We start from the raw sequence: 20871 nt of genomic DNA, 5'->3' as shown, positions 1-20871 counted from the left end.
TCCGTTCAGTGGTGCCACACTGCAGCAAATGGCGGCTGCCTCTGTGGTAGCGTCGTCATTGAAGGTGGAGTCGTCGTCCTCTGGAGGCAGCGTCGCATCCCGTTCGGAAGTTGCTCTACGCCTCCGCTTCCGTTGCTTCGGAGAGCGTTGCTTCCTGGTGTGTCCTTCTGTGTCAGACGATGGCAAAGATTCACGACGTTCCGGCACAAAGGCAGCCGTAGGCACAATAAGTGAGTCTACGGCCATGGTGTCGTCATGTATCCTGTTATTCGTCGACGGGGGCGGCTGCATCGGAGTTGAATCCGTAGCTTGTGGAACGGGTGTGTCGTCATCGCCATGTATTGGAGGATGGAGCCGCGACACAACAGTGGATGTCGGCTGTCGTGGTGAAGTGGTAGCTGTCGTGAGGGCGGCTGCATAAGTCACGGGAAGCAGCGTCGGCTGCGATGCCGGGTCCGCGTCAGCCGGCGGCAGTTGAGTGATTCGACGTTGGATACATTCGGATCTGAGGTGTCCCTCCTTCCCACAACCAGAGCAGGTCTTCGGTTGCCCATCGTAGATGACGATGGCACGGCAGCCACTGATATTCAGATATGAAGGTACATGTCTTTTAAGTTCTATTCGGACCTGGCGGACTCCATTCAGCAGAGAATATGTCTAGAATTGCGTCCATTTTTCCGCAATATGATCATGCACCGTGCCGTAGGGGCGCAGCGCTGTCACGACGTCCTCCGCCGGTAGTTCGAAAGGAAGTTCGAAAAGTCTGATCGTGCGGAGTCCCATGCCAGAATAATCGACGTGTGCAGTCCCCACATTGCCATCAGCATAGCAGAAACGGAGGCCCTGTTTCGTTTCCCAAAGGATCCGTTCACATGTTGCGTCGTTGATGATCTTGATATATACGATACTACTCACAATGGACATGTGAATGCCGAGAATGTCGGTCGCCGAGATTTTAACTTCTTCTAGTAGAAACCGTTCGACTTCGAGTGCTTTGGGCCGTGCAAATTCGTTGCGGAACGTAAATTTGAGCGTCGATTTTCTGTATTGGTGCGCCATAGTGATCTATATGCTGAGTACGGCACGTGCGAAACAGCCGAGTGCGATGTAAACAACACGAGCGCTCGCTCCGCGGCAGGAACACAAACAGAGCGTCCTCACCGCAGCACAGCCAAAGGCCAACTAAGCCAACTGAGCTACCCAAGCACGACTCACGCCCCCTCCTCACACCTTAACTTCCGCCAGTACCTCGCCTCCTACCTTCCAAACTCTACAGAAGCTCTCCTGCGAACCTTGCAGAATTAGCACTCCTGAAAGAAAGGCAAAGGTCCCGAGTTCGAGTCTCGGTCCGGCACACAGTTTTAATCTGCCAGGAAGTTTCATTGGATATCAGTTTTCACAATTTTAAATATTCCTGATACACATGATACACAGATTTAAACAATTTTCAGATCGAAATTGTTTCGTTTTACATTAAACATTATAGGATAATCAACTTCAATTTATGTACTACTTTATTGAACTTGCCACTTCCTCACTATTTCACTAAAACTGATATCTTACAAATATTACCTTACAAATTGTTTATAATATTTCGTGTATTGTGGAGAACTCTTTATTTTTACAATAAGTTGTTATTTACTAAATAAATTATTCATAACAGTTAGTCTCTCTGTTCTGCACTGTGATAAACTTACCATTTAATAGATGGTGTGCCATGTACTTTTGTGGTGTGCTGTTGTAGCTTTGTCACTGTTGTTATCACCAGTTTTACACATAAATGTTTACAATTTTCATAACATTTGTTGTGTAAATAAGTTAAGAGTTTTATTGAACTCGTCTCTTTTCCTATTTCAACACTGTTGTCAGATTTTCAGCAGCTTGTCTGGAAGTAATATTAGCGTTTGTAGTGAATATTTGAAGTATAAATTTTAATGCAGAATCTCACCATATTGCTTAGCATCCGTACCCACATGGTAACACCACTTTCCCTTGCCGATGCGGAGTTTCCAGATGGCTGAAGCTTAACAGTCCTCTACTCTTAACCACAACTTTTCTCCTCTTTACTGCAGCGGCTTGGAGCTCACCCCACCGCTTGTATACCTACTTGACCTAGTCATCTTGCGAATACTTCTCACATACATTACGCTCATATGAACCTTTACCTCTTTGATAAATTTATGTATATATAGCGGGCAGACTACTTGTAATGTTACTTACATCTACAAAGATACAGCGCAAGCGTTGGGTACCTTGTACCGTTGCTAGTCAGTCTCTCTCCTGTTCCACTCGCAAATGCAACGAGGATAAATCACTGTCTGTGTGCCTCCATGAACGAGCTATAATTTCTCTTACCTTTTCATCGTTGTCCTTGCACGAAATATACGTTCACGACAGCAGAATCATTTGCATTCAACTTTAAATGCCAGTTCTCTAAATTCTGTCAATAGCGTTTCGCGAAAAGAACGTCGTCTTAAATCCAGGAATTCCCAGTTAAGTTCACGAAGAATCTCTGTAATATTCGCATGCTGATCAAATCTGTCAGTAACAAATCAAACAACACGCCTCTCAATTCCTCTACAGGGTGGTCGGAAAATCCCGTTACAGTCTTCTAGCACGTGTAGAGGGTAGTGAGTACATAACATTTTGAATGGGAACCTATGTCCGGAAACGTATCGTTTCCGTTCTACGACAGTTTCAATGCAGATGATTATCCCATCCACACCCACGTGAGGAATGTACTTAGACGTGACCCAGTACAATTGTTTCAATCCATTTGAAAAGAAGACTGACTCATTCCGTTATTACTTACGCATTTGCATTACAACTTACACTTTATTGTTTACATCAGTCGACAACAACAAGAACCCAGTATCTACGGCACCAGCCGCAACGTACTGATGCATTACAACAGCTGCTCGATGTGGCGACCAATAACGTTGTTACACACATTGTACCTCCGAAGCATGTTCTGGTACACTGTCTCCATCCCACGTGGTGTCTCTTCAATGTATTGAACAGCGGCCAGAACTCGTGCCAGCAGATCTTCCTCTGTCTCTACAGGTGTCTCATAAATTAGGCTCTTCATACGACCCCACAAGAAGTAGTCCATAGGGCTTAAACCCGGCGACCGTGGCGGCCACGTGGTTGGACCACCATGGCCTGTCCATTTTTCACCATACCGTCTGTTGAGATGTCTCCGGACTGCTAGTGAAACGTTAGGTGGTGCTCCATCATGCTGAAACGACATTTCCTGACGGATGTTCAATGACACGGCTTCCAAGAACGGGTCCATTACGTGTCGTAGGAAGACTAAGCATGCGGGACCCGTGAGCTTGGATGGAAGGAGGCATGGTCCAGTCACATGACCGTCCATAATACCTGCCCACCCGGTAATTCCAAACCTGTCTTGAAATCCCTGAACATGCGTGGCCTGAGGGTTTTCGTCCACCCAGATAAGGCTATTTCGAGCATTCAGAATCGCGCGACCGCTACGGTCGCAGGTTCGAATCCTGCCTCGGGCATGGATGTGTGTGATGTCCTTAGGTTAGTTAGGTTTAAGTAGTGCTAAGTTCTAGGGGACTGATGACCTCAGAAGTTGAGTCCCATAGTGCTCAGAGCCATTTGAAACCATTACCTTTCCTAAAGCCAAATTGATCGCCATCTAATTGATCCTCAGTTTTCTTTTCTTTTTTGTGTGTATTATTCTTATCAGTAGCTTGGATGCACAAGGTGTTAAGCTTATTTTGCTATACTTTTCGTACTTATCTGGCCTTGATGTCTTCAGAATTGTGTGATGATATTTAAGTCTGAAGGGATGTCGGCAGTCTCATAGATTTTGCACACAAGTGTGAATAGTCGTTTGGTTGCCGCTGCCCCCCAATGATCTTAGCAAGTCGGATGGAGTGTTATCTACCCCTTCGACCTCATTTCATCTCAAAGTCTACCACACCGCTTTCAGATTCTGACTCTAATGCTGGATCCCCTATGTCATCCCTATCAACTCCAATTACTTCTTCTAAGACGTCATCAGACAAGTCTTCCCTCTCATACAGGCCTCCAGTATACTCTTTCCACTTATCCGTTCTCTCTTCTGCGTTTAACAGTGAAATTCCCATTGCACTGTTAATATTCCCGCTCGTGCTTTCAGATCCAGCGAATGTTATTTCGACTTTTCTGTATGCTGAATCAGTCCTCCCGCCGATCATTTCTCTTTCGATTTCTTCACATACTTCCTGCAGCCGTATCGCTTTGGCTACCCTGCATTTGTTACCTATATCACCTCCTAAGGGATTTATATTCCCGTATTTTTGTCTTTCCTTGAACGTTTTTGTACTTCCTTCTTTCGTCGATCAATTGAAGTATTTCATCTAATACTCAAGGTTTCTCTGCAGTTACCTTAATTGTACCTGTTTTCGTATATTTCCTTTTTAGTGGTGTCGACTCCTCTTCCATTGACCGAGCGAGGTGGCGCAGTGGTTAGCACACTGGGTTCGCATTCGGGAGGACGACGGTTCAATCCCGTCTCCGGCCATCCGGATTTAGGTTTTCCGTGATTTCCCTAAATCGCTTCAGGCAAATGCCGGGATGGTTCCTTTCAAAGGGCACGGCCGATTTCCTTCCCCATCCTTCCCTCACCTGAGCTTGCGCTCCGTCTCTAATGACCTCGTTGTCGACGGGACGTTAAACACTAATCTCCTCCTCCTCCTCCTCTTCCATTGAGCTACTTACTCTGGTGATCGTTATCCCAATATTTACATCCTTAGCGAAATTAAAACTCGTTTAGTCATTCCTCAGTACCTCAGTATCCCACTTCCTTCCACATTGATTCTTTCGGACGATTCTCTTGAATTTCCCTCTTGTCTTCATCATTACTAAATTGTGATCTGAATCTGTATCTGCATCTGGGTAAGCCTTACTATCCAATATCTGATTTCGGAATCTCTGTCTGGCTATGATGTAGTCCAGCCGGAACCTTCCCGTGTCACCCAGTCTTTTGCAAGTATACCTCCTCATCTTGTGATTCTTGAACAGAGTATTCGCTATTACCGTGTAAAATCTATTGCAAAACGCAGTTAGTCGTACTCTTCCGTCATTCCTACCGTCAAGGCCAATATTCCATAATCCTTTCTTCTATCCCTTCCTCCAAAACCGTGCTCCAATAGTTGTTAGGATTTCATCTTCCTTTATATACTGAATTAATCGATCAGCATCCTTATATACTTTCTCCGTCTCTTCATCTCTTACTTGCAGTGTCGGCATGTATACCTGAACTACCTTTGCCGGCATTGGTTTGCTGTCGAATCGTATGAGAACAATTTCATAAATCAACTGTTCACAGTATCTCTCTCTCTCCACCCTACCTTCCTATTCATAACCAATCTTACCATGTTATGCTGTTTACTGAAGCTGTTGACATTACTCTATATTCGTCTGTGCATGTAACATTCCTTTCTTTCCCTTTCACTTCACTAACATCCAGATTGAGCTTTTGCATTTCCCTTTTCAGGTTTTCTAGCTTTGCTACAGTAGTGGAACAGAGTTTGTAAGAGCGCATTTCGTTAGTGTGGATTGCCTACATCAGCGGTAGGTACGCACTCAGGGGCAAACCTGCTGTTCTCCTTTGATTCACAGGTCATGAACATATCTCCTTTGATTGACAGGCACTTAACCTATTGTTCCCCCACCCATTCCCCCTCCCCCCCTCCGCCCTCTCTGCTACAAGCACATTTTCAGGTCATAGTTATTGGAATAGCTCCTCTCACTCTTATCAATCTGATTGACTACTTAATTAAATTGATTTGTTAATTTACCTCTCACAAACTAGTAAATCCCCTCCCCCTCCCCTCCCCTTCCCCAGAAAATGGTGGGAAGTTCAAGTTCCATCAGCACAATGCCACATAGCACAGCTACCTCCACTAACCTAAGAAAATGGCAGGAAAAAAGGGCACTTGTGCTGCCTCCAATAACCTAAGTGATCCGGCAGCCACCTCCTCCTCCTCCTAGGAACTGGTTGGAAAAGGACTCAACCTGTGCTGGACATAATCCTTTATTTTGCATCCAATATTTATTAAAACAATTTGAGGCAGTACTGGCATCAAGTGTATTCACCCCGAGGTCCGAAGTCCAACTGACATAGTACAGAGTACTGCCACCAGAGGGTGCTGTCGACCACTCAGTACTGTACTGAAAGAGAGCACTCTAGGGTGATGGGGGGGGGGGGGGGGAAATTGCAGGGAACAGTGTGGTCGCCATGGGGTCTGGAGGCCAACTTACTTAGTACACAGTACTGGCACCAGAGGGCGCTGTCATCCGTTAATTGATATAACCCAAGATTTTGGGGAAAATGGCAGGAAACAGTGTGTTCAGGGGGTCCGGGCCTAGTACACAGTACTGCTCCCGGAGGGAGCTGTCGTCCTTTCCGTATCATAACGCCAGATGGTTGTATGAAGGGGAAAATGACTCAGCCTGCACTGGGCTGCTGGAAAGAGGAAGGCATGTGCTTTATTTATTTTGAAATAGTTTATTTAGGGATGAATTTGAGATAGCACATTTATCACACCGATACAAAACACACCCTCTGACATGCTTGGGGTCATGCCACACAGCCTACATACATGTAAACCACTCGTAAATTACTGAAATAACACTCTGCAGACATGCAAACAACTCCAAAAGTACTGAAATAATTTCAGTACACAGCACACAGCCATGCCAACTCCACTTAAATAATGCAGTACAGTGATGTGCAGACACTAAATCGACTCGCAAACTGTCCAAATAACGCATGGCACATCCTACAGACCTGCTCACAACATAATGCAACAGACACGCAACCAACACGCGCAGGCACCGCCCGCCACCCCCTGTCCACTGCACCACACAAGAGGCTACCGCACACACTCCCACAAGTCGGGATGCACCAGCAGCCCCTGTGAAGTGACACGGCTACACACAGGTTCCTGTTCAGGTTCCTCAAGCATGAGGCGGCAGCATCCCTTTCATACTTGACACCTGAGAAATTCCTCTCAAAATAAGTAATCACCTAGGCACCGTTACTGACGTGACCGGATGGGAGCAAAGACCTATTTACAGAGCACAGACACTCCAAGGGCACATGCACATCGACACCACCGTCAGCCATTGCCGGATGCAAACCTGCATGAGCCATCACTCCCATGCCACTGCCGATGGCATGTCAAAGTCACCTCTACAGTTAAAGTTCTTCTAGTGTTATACTGATGTCACAGGTCTATCTAAATACATGCCAAGTCATCCTCTGGGCTACACGTGCATGTGTTCACTTCTGCTGTTATGATCCCTCTCTCTACCTGAGGTCTAGCAAAGACCTAATTGTTGAGCGACTCACCCTCACAGGTGCTGCATAAATCCATTCCAGAACAGCACAGGCTGCATTGTTCCTAGCGATCCTAGCGGGACATGTGTGATGCACATACTGACGTCACAGATCATGCAATAGAAATCTGTTTGACCGCTCGCGATTCTAATGGGACGTGTGTGACTTGTGGCTGACGCATCATTACACATAGCTACATACCATCGCAAGCGTATCTAGCAATGTTCTCAATGTTATACGGAAGTCAAATGGCTATGTAAAATAAGTACTAAGTAGCAATCTTGGAAACTATATAGTCTCCCAGAAATACTAAACGTGAGATTTAGTAGCAGCTTTCGTGATGTCTCGGCTTGTATGCACAGAAATTCTTGCCCTAACAGAACCTGTTTACGAAAATAGCGCGGTATAACGCCGAATGCATTCCTTCTGATGGTCCTAATGTGGCACCCCTTCCATCTCGTCTTACCCTTTCCCTTCAGCATCAGGCTTATAAAGTATGTGTTTGTGTTCTAACATGTACAAAGCAAATGACTATGTCCAGTCGTAAGGAAGGTATGGATTTGACGTGGAGTACTGTGATAGCAAAGGGAGGAGTATGTCAAATCATAAGAATGGTAACGATATTTCTATTTCCAGAGCCACAGTAGTCAGCTGAGTGTATTTCTGATACTTCACTCATTGTGCAATATCATTTAACTGAAACCACAATCGTAACATTTAGTTGTAAGTACAGGGATAAAATATATATGAGGCCGTTTTTTTCTTTTTTTTTCTAGAACGATTCTGTCTATGCGTGCTTGGCATACAGTGCCATTGACCTGTGGCGACAATGATTCAAGTTTCCCATTAACTGTAGGAGTCGTCCAAATGCAGAGGTCTGTTGGAGTGTAGGAATGTAGATGATTCAACTGTGTTGTCCTCTAGATGACCAAATAACGAACTAATACTTAGTATGTGTTGGATAACTTTGGTGACTGCATGGAAATTTTTGAGAAGATTCAATATGGACGTGTGTTTGCACTTGACCGTTATTCCCTTCCATGTAAATTGTCCAGTTGACTTCTTCTACACCTTTATTTAGTTGAAAGAACATCGATTGTGGTGTGTGCATCTAGCAGGTGAAAGACAGGCGGAGAACACACTTGGTGGTTCTCTCTAGACAAGAGAAACACCTTAGTTGACTTTGTAAATTATAGAGATAATTTGGAATTTTTCACATCAACGACATAGACATTCCCGAGTGGAAATATCAGTTTCATCTATTTTCGTCGAGTTCTCATATAAAGGTCTTCACAGAGGAGATAAGTATGTAGTTACTCGGTTAACAGCATACTCCATCTCGCTTAAGTTTAAGTTTTGTAAAGAAATAATTTGGGGTCTGTATCTTCAGAATTATGTTACACAAGCGATCGGTAGGATACTGCTGTGTGCTTGATATCGAGAATTACAGCGAAAATGGTATAATATTATGCAAATCATGCGAAAATAAATGTGTTCTTGTAATTCCAGAGTCTGGCGATGGGTGCAGAAAAGCAAGCAGGTTTGGACCTGAAACAGTAACGCGTTTGTGCCAAGGGGAAACGAGCAAGAATTTGTAGAATAGTTCTGAGAGTGACTTCGGTCTGCTGAGGGCAGTCTGGTCACGTATTGGGATTAGATGACTGATGACCATGGGCTGCAGATGAATATCTAGTGCTGTGAGGAGTATATATGGTGCTGTCTGTATATGTACGAGTGTCTGGTGATCGATAGCTATATGAATGATGTAATAGGGGCGATTTTTGTATGGCACAGGATACGAATTGTATGTTTACTACATAGACACGGTAAGTGGTGATATATTGATGAGTGGGTTATCGGTTTCACGCTCTAATACTCAAGGTCCTGTCCTCAGTTGGACAGCAGTTTAATTGATTAAGAGTCTTTCCATATTTGACAATATGTAGGGCACTTTGCGTGGTTTAATTGTGGGTGCAATATGGCTACCTGTATAAAATAGTTTCTTGCGGCTGTAAGTCTCACGTGCAGAAAGATAAAAAAAGGCGGACAGTGCTTCCACACCGGTGGAATCAGTAATTCGGCGGGTGAATTCGATAAGAGCCAATCATAATGGTTGATTCATTGTCCTTTGTGCTGGGATATACGAGTCTCCACATAGTGGTGAGGACGTTTGTATATGTTGAAAGCAGGAAGGGTAACCATGGTGGATGGGGTGCCACCTTAGCACCATCAGGAGAAATGCAGTCAGCGTTATTCCACGCTATTTTCGTAAATATGTTATGTTAGGGCAAGATTTTCCGTGCATACAAGCCGAGACATCACGAAAACTCCTACAAAAGCAAAAATTAAGTATTTCTGGGACACTACATAATTTCCGAGAGTTTGACGCAGTTCTTATTTTCGATAGACATGTGACTTCAGTATGACATTGAGAACGTTACTCGATGCACTTACGATGGTATGTAGCTACGCGCAGCGATGCATCAGCCACATGTCAAGTGTGTCTCATTAGGATAACAAGTGGTCGAACAGATTTCTATTGCACAATCTGTGATGTATGTTTGTGCATCACACATGTCGCGCTAGGATCATGAGAACAATGCACCATCTGCTATTCTGGAACGGATTTATGCAGTGTCTGGGAGGGTGACTCGCTCAGCACTTAGGTCTTTGCTGGACCTCAGGTAGAGAAAGGGATCACAAAAACAGCAGTGGACACATTTGTACGTGGCCCAGAGGATGACTTAGTGCTTATTTAGATAGACATGTGACGTCAGTATAACACTCGAAGAACTTTAACTGTAGAGGTGACTTTGACATGCCATCAGCAGTGGTGCTAGAGTGATGGCTCATGCTGGGGCTTGCATCCGGCAGTGGCTCGTATTGGTGTCGATGAGTGCGCGCCCTTGGAGTGTCTGTGCTCTGGAAATAGGTCTTCACTCCTACCCGGTCACATCAACGCCAGTGCCTAGGTGATCACTTATTTCGAGAGTAATTTCTCAGGTCTCAAGTATGAAAGGGATGCCACCACCTCATACTTGGGGTCCCGAACAGGCACCTGTGTGTGGCCTGGCAGCTGACAGCCACATCACTTCGCAGGGGCTGCTGGTGCATCCCAACTTTTGGGAGCATGTGCGGTAGCTTCCTGTGTGGTCCAGTGGACAGGGGGCGGCGATTGGTGTCTGCAGATGCTGTTTGCGTGTCTGTTGCTTTATTTTGCAAGCAGGTCTGTAGGCTGTGCTATGCGTTATTTGGACAGTTTATGAGTTGATTTAGTGTCTGCGCATGAGTGTTCTGCATTATTTAAGAGGAGTTGCCATGCCTGTGTGCTGTGTACTGAAATTATTTCGGTAGTTTAGGAGTTGTTTGCTTGTCTGCAGAGTGTTATTTCAGTAATTTACAAGTAGTTTACAGGTCTGTATGCTGCATGGCGTGACCCCAAGCGTGTCAGCGGGTGTGTTTTGTATCAGACTGATAAATATACTATCTCTAATGCAACCCTAATTAAACAGTTCTAAATTAAATGAAGTACATGCCTTCCTCTCTCCAGCCGCCCAGTGCAGGCTGAGCCATTTTCTCCTCCAAACAGCCATCTTGGGTTATGTAACGGAACGGATGACAGCGCAATCTGGAAGCGGTACTGTGTACTAGGCCCGGACCCCCTGGTGACTACACTGTTTCTCTTCATTTTCCCCACTATCTTACATTACGTCTACATCTACATCTACATACATACTCCGCAATCCACCATACGGTGCGTGGCGGGGGGTACCTTGTACCACAACTAGCATCTTCTCTCCCTGTTCCACTCCCAAACAGAACGAGGGAAAAATGACTGCCTATGTGCCTCTGTATGAGCCCTAATCTCTCTTATCTTATCTTTGTGGTCTTTCCGCGAAATATAAGCTGCAGGCAGTAAAATTGTACTGCAGTCAGCTTCAAATGCTGGTTCTCTAAATTTCCTCAGTAGCGATTCACGAAAGGAATGCCTCCTTTCATATAGAGACCCCCACCTGAATTCTTGAAGCATTTCCGTAACACTCGCGTGATGATCAAACCTATCAGTAACAAATCTAGCAACCCGCCTCTGAATTGCTTCTATGTCCTCCATCAATCCGACCTGATAGGGATCCCAAACGCTCGAGCCGTACTCAAGAATAGGTCGTATTAGTGTTTTATAAGTGGTCTCCTTTACAGATGAACCACATCTTCCCAAAATTCTACCAATGAACCGAAGACGACTATCCGCCTTCCCCACAACTGCCATTACATGCTTGTCCCACTTCATATCCCTCTGCAATGTTACGCCCAAATATGGAGTATTCAAACATTACAGAATTCTTTTTTCTATTCATCTGCATTAATTTACATTTATCTATATTTAGAGTTAGCTGCCATTCTTTACACCAGCCACAAATCCTGTACAACTCATCTTGTATCCTCCTACAGTCACTCAACGACGACACCTTCCCGTACACCACAGCATCATCAGCAAAGAGCCGCACATTGCTATCCACCATATCCAAAAGATCATTTATGTAGATAGAAAACAACAGCGGACCTAGCACACTTCCTTGGGGCACTCCAGATGATACCCTCACCTCCAATGAACTCTCACCATCGAGGACAACGTGCTGGGTTCTATTACTTAAGAAGTCTTCGAGCCACTCACATATTTGGGAACCAATCCCATATGCTCGTACCTTAGTAAGGAGTCTGCAGTGGGGCACCGAGTCAAATGCTTTCCGGAAGTCTAGGAATATGGCATCCGTCTGATACCCTTTATCCATGGTTTGCTAGATATCATGTGAAAAAAGGGCGAGTTGCGTTTCGCAGGAGCGATGCTTTCTAAAGCTGTGCTGATGAATGGACAGCAACTTCCCTTACTCAAGGCAATTCATTATATTCGAACTGAGAATATGTTCGAGAATCCTGCAACAAACCAATGTTAAGGATATTGGTTTGTAATTTTGAGAATCCGTCCTTCTACCCTTCTTATATATAGGCGACACCTGCGCTTTTTTCCATCCACTCAGGACTTTACGTTGGGCAAGAGATTCGCGATAAATGCAAGCTAAGTAAGGAGCCAATGCAGTAGAGTACTCTCTGTAAAACTGAAATGGAATCCCATCAGGACCTGGCGATTTATTTATTTTCAACCCCCAGGGATGTCTATTACCATGTCCTCCATACAGGAATCTGTACGAGACTCGAACAGCGGTATATTTGTACAATCCTCCTGCGTGAAAGATTTCTCAAATGCTAAATTTAAAATTTCAGCTTTCGTTTTTCTGTCTTCCATTGTCAGGCCAGACTGATCAGTGAGTGACTGGATGGAAGCCTTCGACCCGCTTACCGATTTTACGGAAGACCAGAATTTCCTTGGGTTTTCAGCAAGATCTTTTGCTAAGGTATGATGGTGGTAGTGGTTGTATGCTTCGCGCATCACTCTTTTTACAGCAGCACGAATCTCTACTAACTTTTGCCTCTCCTCATTCTCCCGATCTTTCTTGTACTGCGAGTGCAACTGTCTTTGCTTCCTGAGCATTCTCCGAATTGTGCTGTTAAACCATGGTGGGTCTTTTCCGTCCGTAACCCACTTTTTCGGCGCATACTTGTCCAATGCGTGATTTCCAATGTGTTTAATATTTGCCCATAATTCTTCCACGTCCATCGTACCGGAAATAAATGAAGTCGATTCATTTACTAAGTGGGATGCCAATAACTGCTTATCTGCTCTTTCTAGTAAGAATACTCTCCTAGCCTTCTTGACCAACTTTTTAACTTTCGTAACCATAGTCGTAATGACAACATCATGATCACTAATCCCTGTCTCAACACTGACACCGTCGATGAGGTCTGCTCTGTTCATGGCTACCAGATCCAAAATATTTCCATCACACGTTAGCTGTCGATTTAGCTGCTCAAGACAGTTTTCGGATGATGTGTTCAAAAGTAATTCACACGATGGCTTGTCTGTACCACCTGTAATGAATCCATAGACATCCCAACCTATACTAGGTAGGTAGAAGTTACCTCTGACTAATATAGCATGATCCGGGTACTTCTGCCATACAGAGTGTAGACTCCCTTTGAACGATTCTAGGACTGTCATGGTGGAACCTAGTGGCCTGTAATAACACCCAACAATTAACTTTATTTCTCCTAATCCTGTTAAACGTGTCCAGATAACTTTACAATCCAATAACTCAGACCTGAAAGTGTACCTGTAGCAGCAAGGAGGTAGGGGAATGGGGGGAGGGGGAGTGGCCGGGGAACAATAGGTTAAGTGCGTGTCAGTCAAAAGTGAGGATCCTCTTTACAGTAGCAGCAAGGAGGTAGGGGAATGGGGGGAGGGGGAGTGGCAGGGGAACAATAGGTTAAGTGTGTGTCAGTCAAAAGTAAGGATCCTTTTAGCAGAACAATAAGTTAAGTGCCTGTCAATCAATCACACTCTACTTCGACCTCAGTAGACACAATATTTTTGTCAACTGCAATGAAGACACCACCTCCTACGGTGTCTAATCCGTCTTTCCGAACATCACAGAACGGACACCAGCACCCTCTGGTGGCAGTACTGTGTACTATGTCAGTTGGACTGCAGGTTTTGTGGTGAACACACCTGATGGCAGTAGTGCCTCTAATTGTTCAAATAAATAGTGCGTGCAAAATAAAGACTTATGTCCAGCACAGGTCAAGTCCTTTTCCAGCCAATTCCTAGGAGGAGATAGCAGCTGGATAATTTAGTTTATTGAAGGTAGTCAAGGTGCCCTTTTTTCCCATAATTTTCTTAGGCTAGTGGAGGTAGCATTGTCCTGATGGAACTTGAACTTGCCACCATTTTCTGGGAGAGGGGAGAGGAGGGGTAGGGGAGGGGAAGTGGTGGGGAATGGGTGGGGAGGGGGAGTGGAGGGGTTTACAAGTGGGTGATAGGTTAATTTATTGATCAGTTTAATTGAGTAGTCAATCAAATTGATAAGAGTGAGAGGAGCTATTCCAATAACTCAGACCTGAAAGTGTACCTGTAGCAGCAAGGAGGTAGGGGAATGGGGGGAGGAGGAGTGGCAGGGGAACAATAGGTTAAGTGCGTGTCAGTCATAAGTAAGGATCCTTTTGGCAGAACAATAAGTTAAGTGCCTGTCAATCAAAGGAGAACAATAGGTTAATGACCTGTCAATCAAAGGAGAACAATAGGTTTGCCCCTGAGTGCATACCTGTCCCTGATGTAGGCAACCCGCACTAACAAAATGCACTCTTACGAACTCTGTTCCACTACTTCCTACTGCATTCAAACTTCTGCCACTTCGTGCTCTGACTCATAGAATTTTACCCCATCATTGGTTATTCCATCTTTTGTCACGTTCTCCTCCTCCTTTGAAATCCCCTCCCTGAAATCCGAATGGAGGCTAATGTGGAATTTGCCAATGGAGAGATCATGACACTTTTTTCAATTACTGGCCACATGTCCTGTGAATACACATTATGCGTTTTTAATGCAGTGGTTCCATTGTTTCCTGTATCCTCATATGACTGATCATTGCTCATTCTTTCGCCTTTTCAGCTAAGTTTCCCAACCCCAGAATATGCGAGTGCTCTGAACCTCTGTCCCCTTCTCCTCCATCTTTGACAATGCCGTTGGCTAAACGAGGGTGACGTCTTATGCCAGAAGTCTTCGGCCACCACTGCTGATGATTTTCACACAAAATTTAAGCAGCAACAGGGTTCGAACCTGGAACCCAAGATGTTTTGATTAGTAGTCAAGACGCTACACCTAGATAAGATATCCATAAAAAAAATAATGAAGGAAACATCACTGGGCAGCTGGTATAAAATTAAAGGCATTTCATATTTTACTTTCGTTGTAAACTTGTGTTCATCCAAATTGCGCTTTAAGCAAAGTGAATATGCTTCTCGTCTGTTTAATGAAAATGAAATTAGAAGTCAGTTTTACTGTTCTTGCGATGTTTTTTAACAGCAGCAGGACAACTGTGTCGGCTGTTTTCAAATTTATTCTGTAGTCCTTGTATTAAAAGAACTAAGTAGAGGGTATTTTGATCTCAGTAATCTACAATACACAGCACTATATCAAATTCATTCAAAAACGTTTTGAAAATTCTACTTGTATAATAGCCAGGAGAAAAATTAATTTGGAAAGTTCCATAACTGTTCTTATAGAGTTGGATGCCATACCCAAGGCATGCAATGGAGTACAGCTGACCTCTCGGTCTCTCATTCACGAAGTTTTCCTCTTGTGCTGCTAGAGCCGATCGCAGTTGTAAATGCTGCATTCTCTCGCTCCCTGTATTGACATTGCTGGCACAGCCCTCGCCGATATGGTGCGAACCGGTTTATTGCCACTACTGGCTCATGCAGACTGCCACCAGGTGGACCGACTTGTTATACAGGATGTTTCCGTAGGAGCGTGCAAAAATTTAAAGTGACCAGAGGATGCTCCACTGAACAATTTGAGGCAGGGAACCTAGGGAAGCCAGCTCATGGAGATAACAGGAATAAAATCAAATTGCTGTGTAATTTTTTTTTTACCTTAGTTACAGTTATTTTCAAATACCATCATTGACATAATGAATGTACCATTTGTACTGTATCTTACAAAATATGCTGAAACTGACGGCAATTAACCTCAATGCAAGCAAGGCACCGGCGAACAAGATTCTGACGCTCCGTGGCAAAAACACTTGGTGTGTTTCGAATCACATCACAGGCAGATACAATTCTGGCAACTAACTCCATCTCCGTATTCACTGACGTTTCATACAGAAGTGACTTAAATATCCCCATAGGAAATGATCATCGGGATTTAGGTCAGGTGGCTTTGTAGGCCACGGAATAGGTCTTCCCTATCCAATCCAGCAACCAGGAAATACAGCGCTGAGACTGTTGCGGACATCTACACTGAAGTGAGGAGGTGCACCGTCAGGTTGAATGAGTCTATCGTTCATTCACAGCACGTTCCGTCATGGAAAAATGTAAGTACCATAGAACAGAGCCACCTTTTGGACAGGTAAAGTGAACCAAATCTGCATCATGATTTCCTAGTAATCATGTTCGTCCTCCTTGTTGCCTTGCAGGTAATAGAGAATGTACATGAAAATAAACAGCATAGTACGTGTAAACTTGAGCGCACGTTAATTGTAAATAAGCTGGAAAACAGTTATGTTACACAAAGCGGTAGATAAGTTTACTTCCATATCACCTTAAGCTTGCTAATCCAGCCCCAAGTTCCCCACCTCAAATTGTTCAGTGGAGCATGCTCTACGTCCTGTCACATTTTTGCACGCTCTTACGGAAACACCCTGAATACGTAGTATAACGCTTTCCGAGACAGGCACTGAATTTTGGTGTGCTGTATGTGGCTATTTGGGTAAGACTTGTAGTACTTAAGACTATCCGTATGTTATCGAAACGTTCAAGAGTAGCTTCGAGTTAATGACGCCACGCTGAAACGGGATCAACGTTGTTCTACCCTCTCGTTAAGTGGAGTAGCTGCTAACGATATGAGATTTTTTTTTCTTTTTAACTGCTTAGCCACCTAAAGCTGCCATACGAAGCTGCGGCAGTAGGTCAGAAAAAGTTCGGAAAATGAGGAGCAACTGTCCATAGCCGTTTGTAGATTGCGACGGCGATTATCTGCCTCGCCAACGGAGTCTTGAAACATATGTTGTGTTTATGACGCAAACTACAAACGTCGTTACAGTCTTAGCAACTTCATCCAGACTATGTCGAAAGCGCTTAATGTTTCAGTGCGGACGTCCTGGTCTAGGGCTAACCGCACTAGAACTTCTCGAATCAGAAAATTTGTATCTGGAACCTTACAATAAGAACAGACAAACTGGAGTTTTATACTTAGGCTCGATAGATCTGCAGACCTGGCCACGTAAGTTTGATCGGAGTTTTTTTGATACTAGCTGCCTTTGCGACGGTAGGCTGAAAAGCAACGCCTCCGAAATTTTCATGTGAAATCTCTCAACTTTCTTTTCAATAACACAAACGTTATTAACATTCCACGCCTTTATTCTTCATGTCTACATATTTACAGCCCTTTGCCAGTAGAGGGCTCCGATTAGTAGCGTATAACATGGAAGTGTGTAACGTAACTATGTCGGTTCGTGAATAACAGTGTTCTGTAATCGAGTTTCGAATTCGAAGAGTTCGGTTCGTCCACACATGAAACACACTCTCTTTCAGCATAACAATGCAGACCACACGCAAGAGCTGCGCCATCTGCAACAATTCGACGCCTTGGGTTCACTGCCATCGATCATTCCCTGCACAGTCCCGACATGGCCCAGTCTCCCTTTCATCTGTTTCCAAAACTTGAAGAACGCCTTCGAGGACTTCACTTTTATAGTAAGGAAGCGATGCCAACAGAGGAGGGGCTAAGACTCTACAGTGACGTTATCAACCAACTGGTCTCTCGTTGGGAGAAATGGGTTCTTCACCAGGGTGATTATGTTGAGAAATTAATATTTATATATGAAGAATAAACAATTTGACTCTTAATGACGATATTTAATTTTAAAAGATTTAACAGTTTTCCCATAAAAGATTCGGTGGCATTACTTTTCAACATGGCCTCCTATTTGCATTGTGTCCACAGCGCTCGACAACAGATTACAGAGAACAGAGAAATCTTTGCTCAGAAGGGACTAATAGCGGGCGAAGTTTTTGCGCTACTTCGTATATATCACTACTTAAAGAGAGCAGTAACGCTCGTTGAGGAGCTGAGTAGACTATAGTGTTTTCTTCACAGCACACCAAAAGGATACCAGTCCCTGTATTCCATTAGCAGAGAACAGCTTTAAAAGTCTATAAAAACGCTTTAAGTGAGAAAGGTTGCTGGACTTCGTTGGATATTCCCATAGTCAACTAAACACCTGGGACAACATGCTGCAAACTTGTTACAAAAATTCTACACAAATGTTTTGGAAGTTGGCCAAGTTTCTATCAAGTTAAAAATATCCAAAACGTTTGCCAGTCTAAAGCCTGGAAAACAGCATGATCACTCATCAAGCTACTGTTTTATACCACTGCAAAATGTCTGCTATAAAGCTATTACAAAATCTAGTCTATAACAGAATTTATCAACGTATCTATGAGGCTGTCCCTTCCTACCAAGCCCGATTCCCTACAAGGCGAACCTGTCGTGAGTAATTTCTGGCCCTAATCTCCTATACTGGAACCGACTGTCAGAAGAAAGTAATATCTTGTGTGGCATTTGTTGAGTTAACAGCAGCCTGTGACACCGTATGGCTAGATGGTGTGATTTCGGACTGAAGACAATTGTTGTAAGTGTCAAATTTGCTAGAGAATATACTGAAAAACCTCTGCTTTAAAGTCACAGTCAAGGATGTCACTAGTAAATCCTTCACGACCAAGAACGAATTACCTCAGGAATCAGTTCTATCCCCACTCCTCTTCAGCAGTTATACACGTGACGTCCCAGATGCAAACTGCGAAACACTCTATTATGCTGATGACATATCGATAACCACACTAACTTAGGACTATGGGAAGGCGAGCGAATACTCAAAAAGGACCTAGATACCTCAATTAAAAATCCCAAGGAGTGCAGGCTATGGTCGAAAACTGAAGTATCGTCTTTCCATCCAAGCATTCACACAGCTACTAGAGAACTAAACGTATTCTTTTATGGTAGAAAGGTAAAACACAGTCAGTTCACTATTATTTTGAAGTATACCTAGTTAGTTCCCTTACCCTTAAAAAGCACTTCAAAACCACACAACAGAAACTGAAAATCAGTAACAGCTTCATTAGAAAAACTGCTGGAACAAGCCGGGGAACACATGCGAAGATACTATGCATGGCGACACAAGCACTGCTCTGTTCTTTTGCTGAGTATTGCTCTCCTGTATGGAGTAGAAGCTGCCACGTTAGAAAGATAGATACAAAAGAATGATACAATCAGGATAACATCTGGAACATTCAAATCCACATCTCTTCCACGGCTACCTGTTCTCTCTAATATTGTCCCTCCTTACCTAAGACAACAACTACAGATGTCTCAAGAGTGGAACAGGATTAATCATATCACCAAATATCTGTCAATAAACAATACGTTAAACTCCTTGACCTATAATAGGCTTAAATCTAGGAAAACTGTCTAGAATCAGATTCCAGCTACCTATGACTGGTTGTAGTTCTAGTTCATAGTGATTTTTGCAAAAGGTTTTATTCCTTTCATTGTTTAAAAGCAGCGTTCTGGATCTGATGTGGTTATACGAACTGTAAAGAGGAAGTCCATCAGTTTTGTAATTTCACTAAGAACCCAGATGAATTCCAGCAACTCAGTTAATTTCCAGTATTCATGAATATCAGACCTACAATACACTTGTACTCCAGTTTCAAGATTTTCTTTGTCAGTCATAGGATGTTCTTGAGTGGTCACTACTATCTCTCACCGAGCGAGGTTTCGTAGTGGTTAGCACACTGAACAAGCATTCGGGAGGACGACGTTTCAAACCCTCGTCTGGGCATCATGATTTAGGTTTTCCGTGATTTCCCTAAATCGATTCGTAAAATTCCGGGATGGTCCTTTGAGAGGGCACCGCCGACTTCCTTCCCCATCATTCCCTAATCTGATTGGGGCCGATGACCTCACTGTTTGGTCCCCTTCCCCAAATGAACCAACCAACCAACCTATTATCTCTTGTGGTAGATGTTCATTCTTAATACTAGCGAAGCATTTGTTGTTGAACAATTTAACAGTTACTGAGTGTTTAGTGAAAGAAATTTTGTCCATTGTATCAAAACATATACAGTCACACTCCTCTTTAGCTTCTATCATGATTGTCTTTGAAGGATTCTCACAGTACTTTGACTTCCTTAATTCTAATGTAGCAGTTTTGAATATTATTGTGTATTCATGAACTTTAAAAGACTAATTTGTCAAGACTGCTTTCGTTGATAAATTAATTCAAAATGAAGCTTAATCTTATGAAAAATCTGTAGCCAAAACTTGAAATTATCATCATTCTCGTATTTTAAAATTCCTGTTAATTCTGCAATGTTTTGATCCGTATTCGATGTTCACTGAATTTCAGTAAGACTGTTCTTCAAAGAATGCAAATTTTCACACTTTATCTTTGTGGTCCGTATGTTGAAGTTGCGCCTTGTAGAAGATTGGCGTGGAAGGCTGACGTCCATAACCTTGAGAATGGACACACGTTGAGATGATGTTGGGACGAATATTGGAATATCCAGAACATTAAAGAAAAATATTCTTGCGTTTCGTGTAATACTTGCTGCATTTCTCATTATTAAATTACGATGACGTGCGTAACAGTGAACTAAATGCGCATTACTACAAACAACTTAGATTTTTGCTTGGAATTCTACTTTTCTCCTTTTCATGACATTTGCATCAACAAATGTCTGTGCCATCTGTTTTTGTCCATTTTCCTGAAGGATTATGTCCTATTATTCTAAAATACGTCTTGATACGCCACCCGCAATTTGATTTACTGGAGTAAAGA

General features: G+C 43.5%; 1 pseudogene; it reads right to left on the bottom strand.

Moving 5' to 3' along the window:
- Positions 1-19538: 19538 nt before the first annotated feature.
- Positions 19539-20542, bottom strand: LOC124555295 (annotated as a pseudogene).
- Positions 20543-20871: the final 329 nt, after the last annotated feature.

Source organism: Schistocerca americana, chromosome X, assembly GCF_021461395.2.
Source record: "Schistocerca americana isolate TAMUIC-IGC-003095 chromosome X, iqSchAmer2.1, whole genome shotgun sequence".
NCBI classification, from domain to species: Eukaryota; Metazoa; Arthropoda; class Insecta; order Orthoptera; family Acrididae; genus Schistocerca; species Schistocerca americana.
This window is presented reverse-complemented; position numbering and strand designations above follow the sequence as displayed.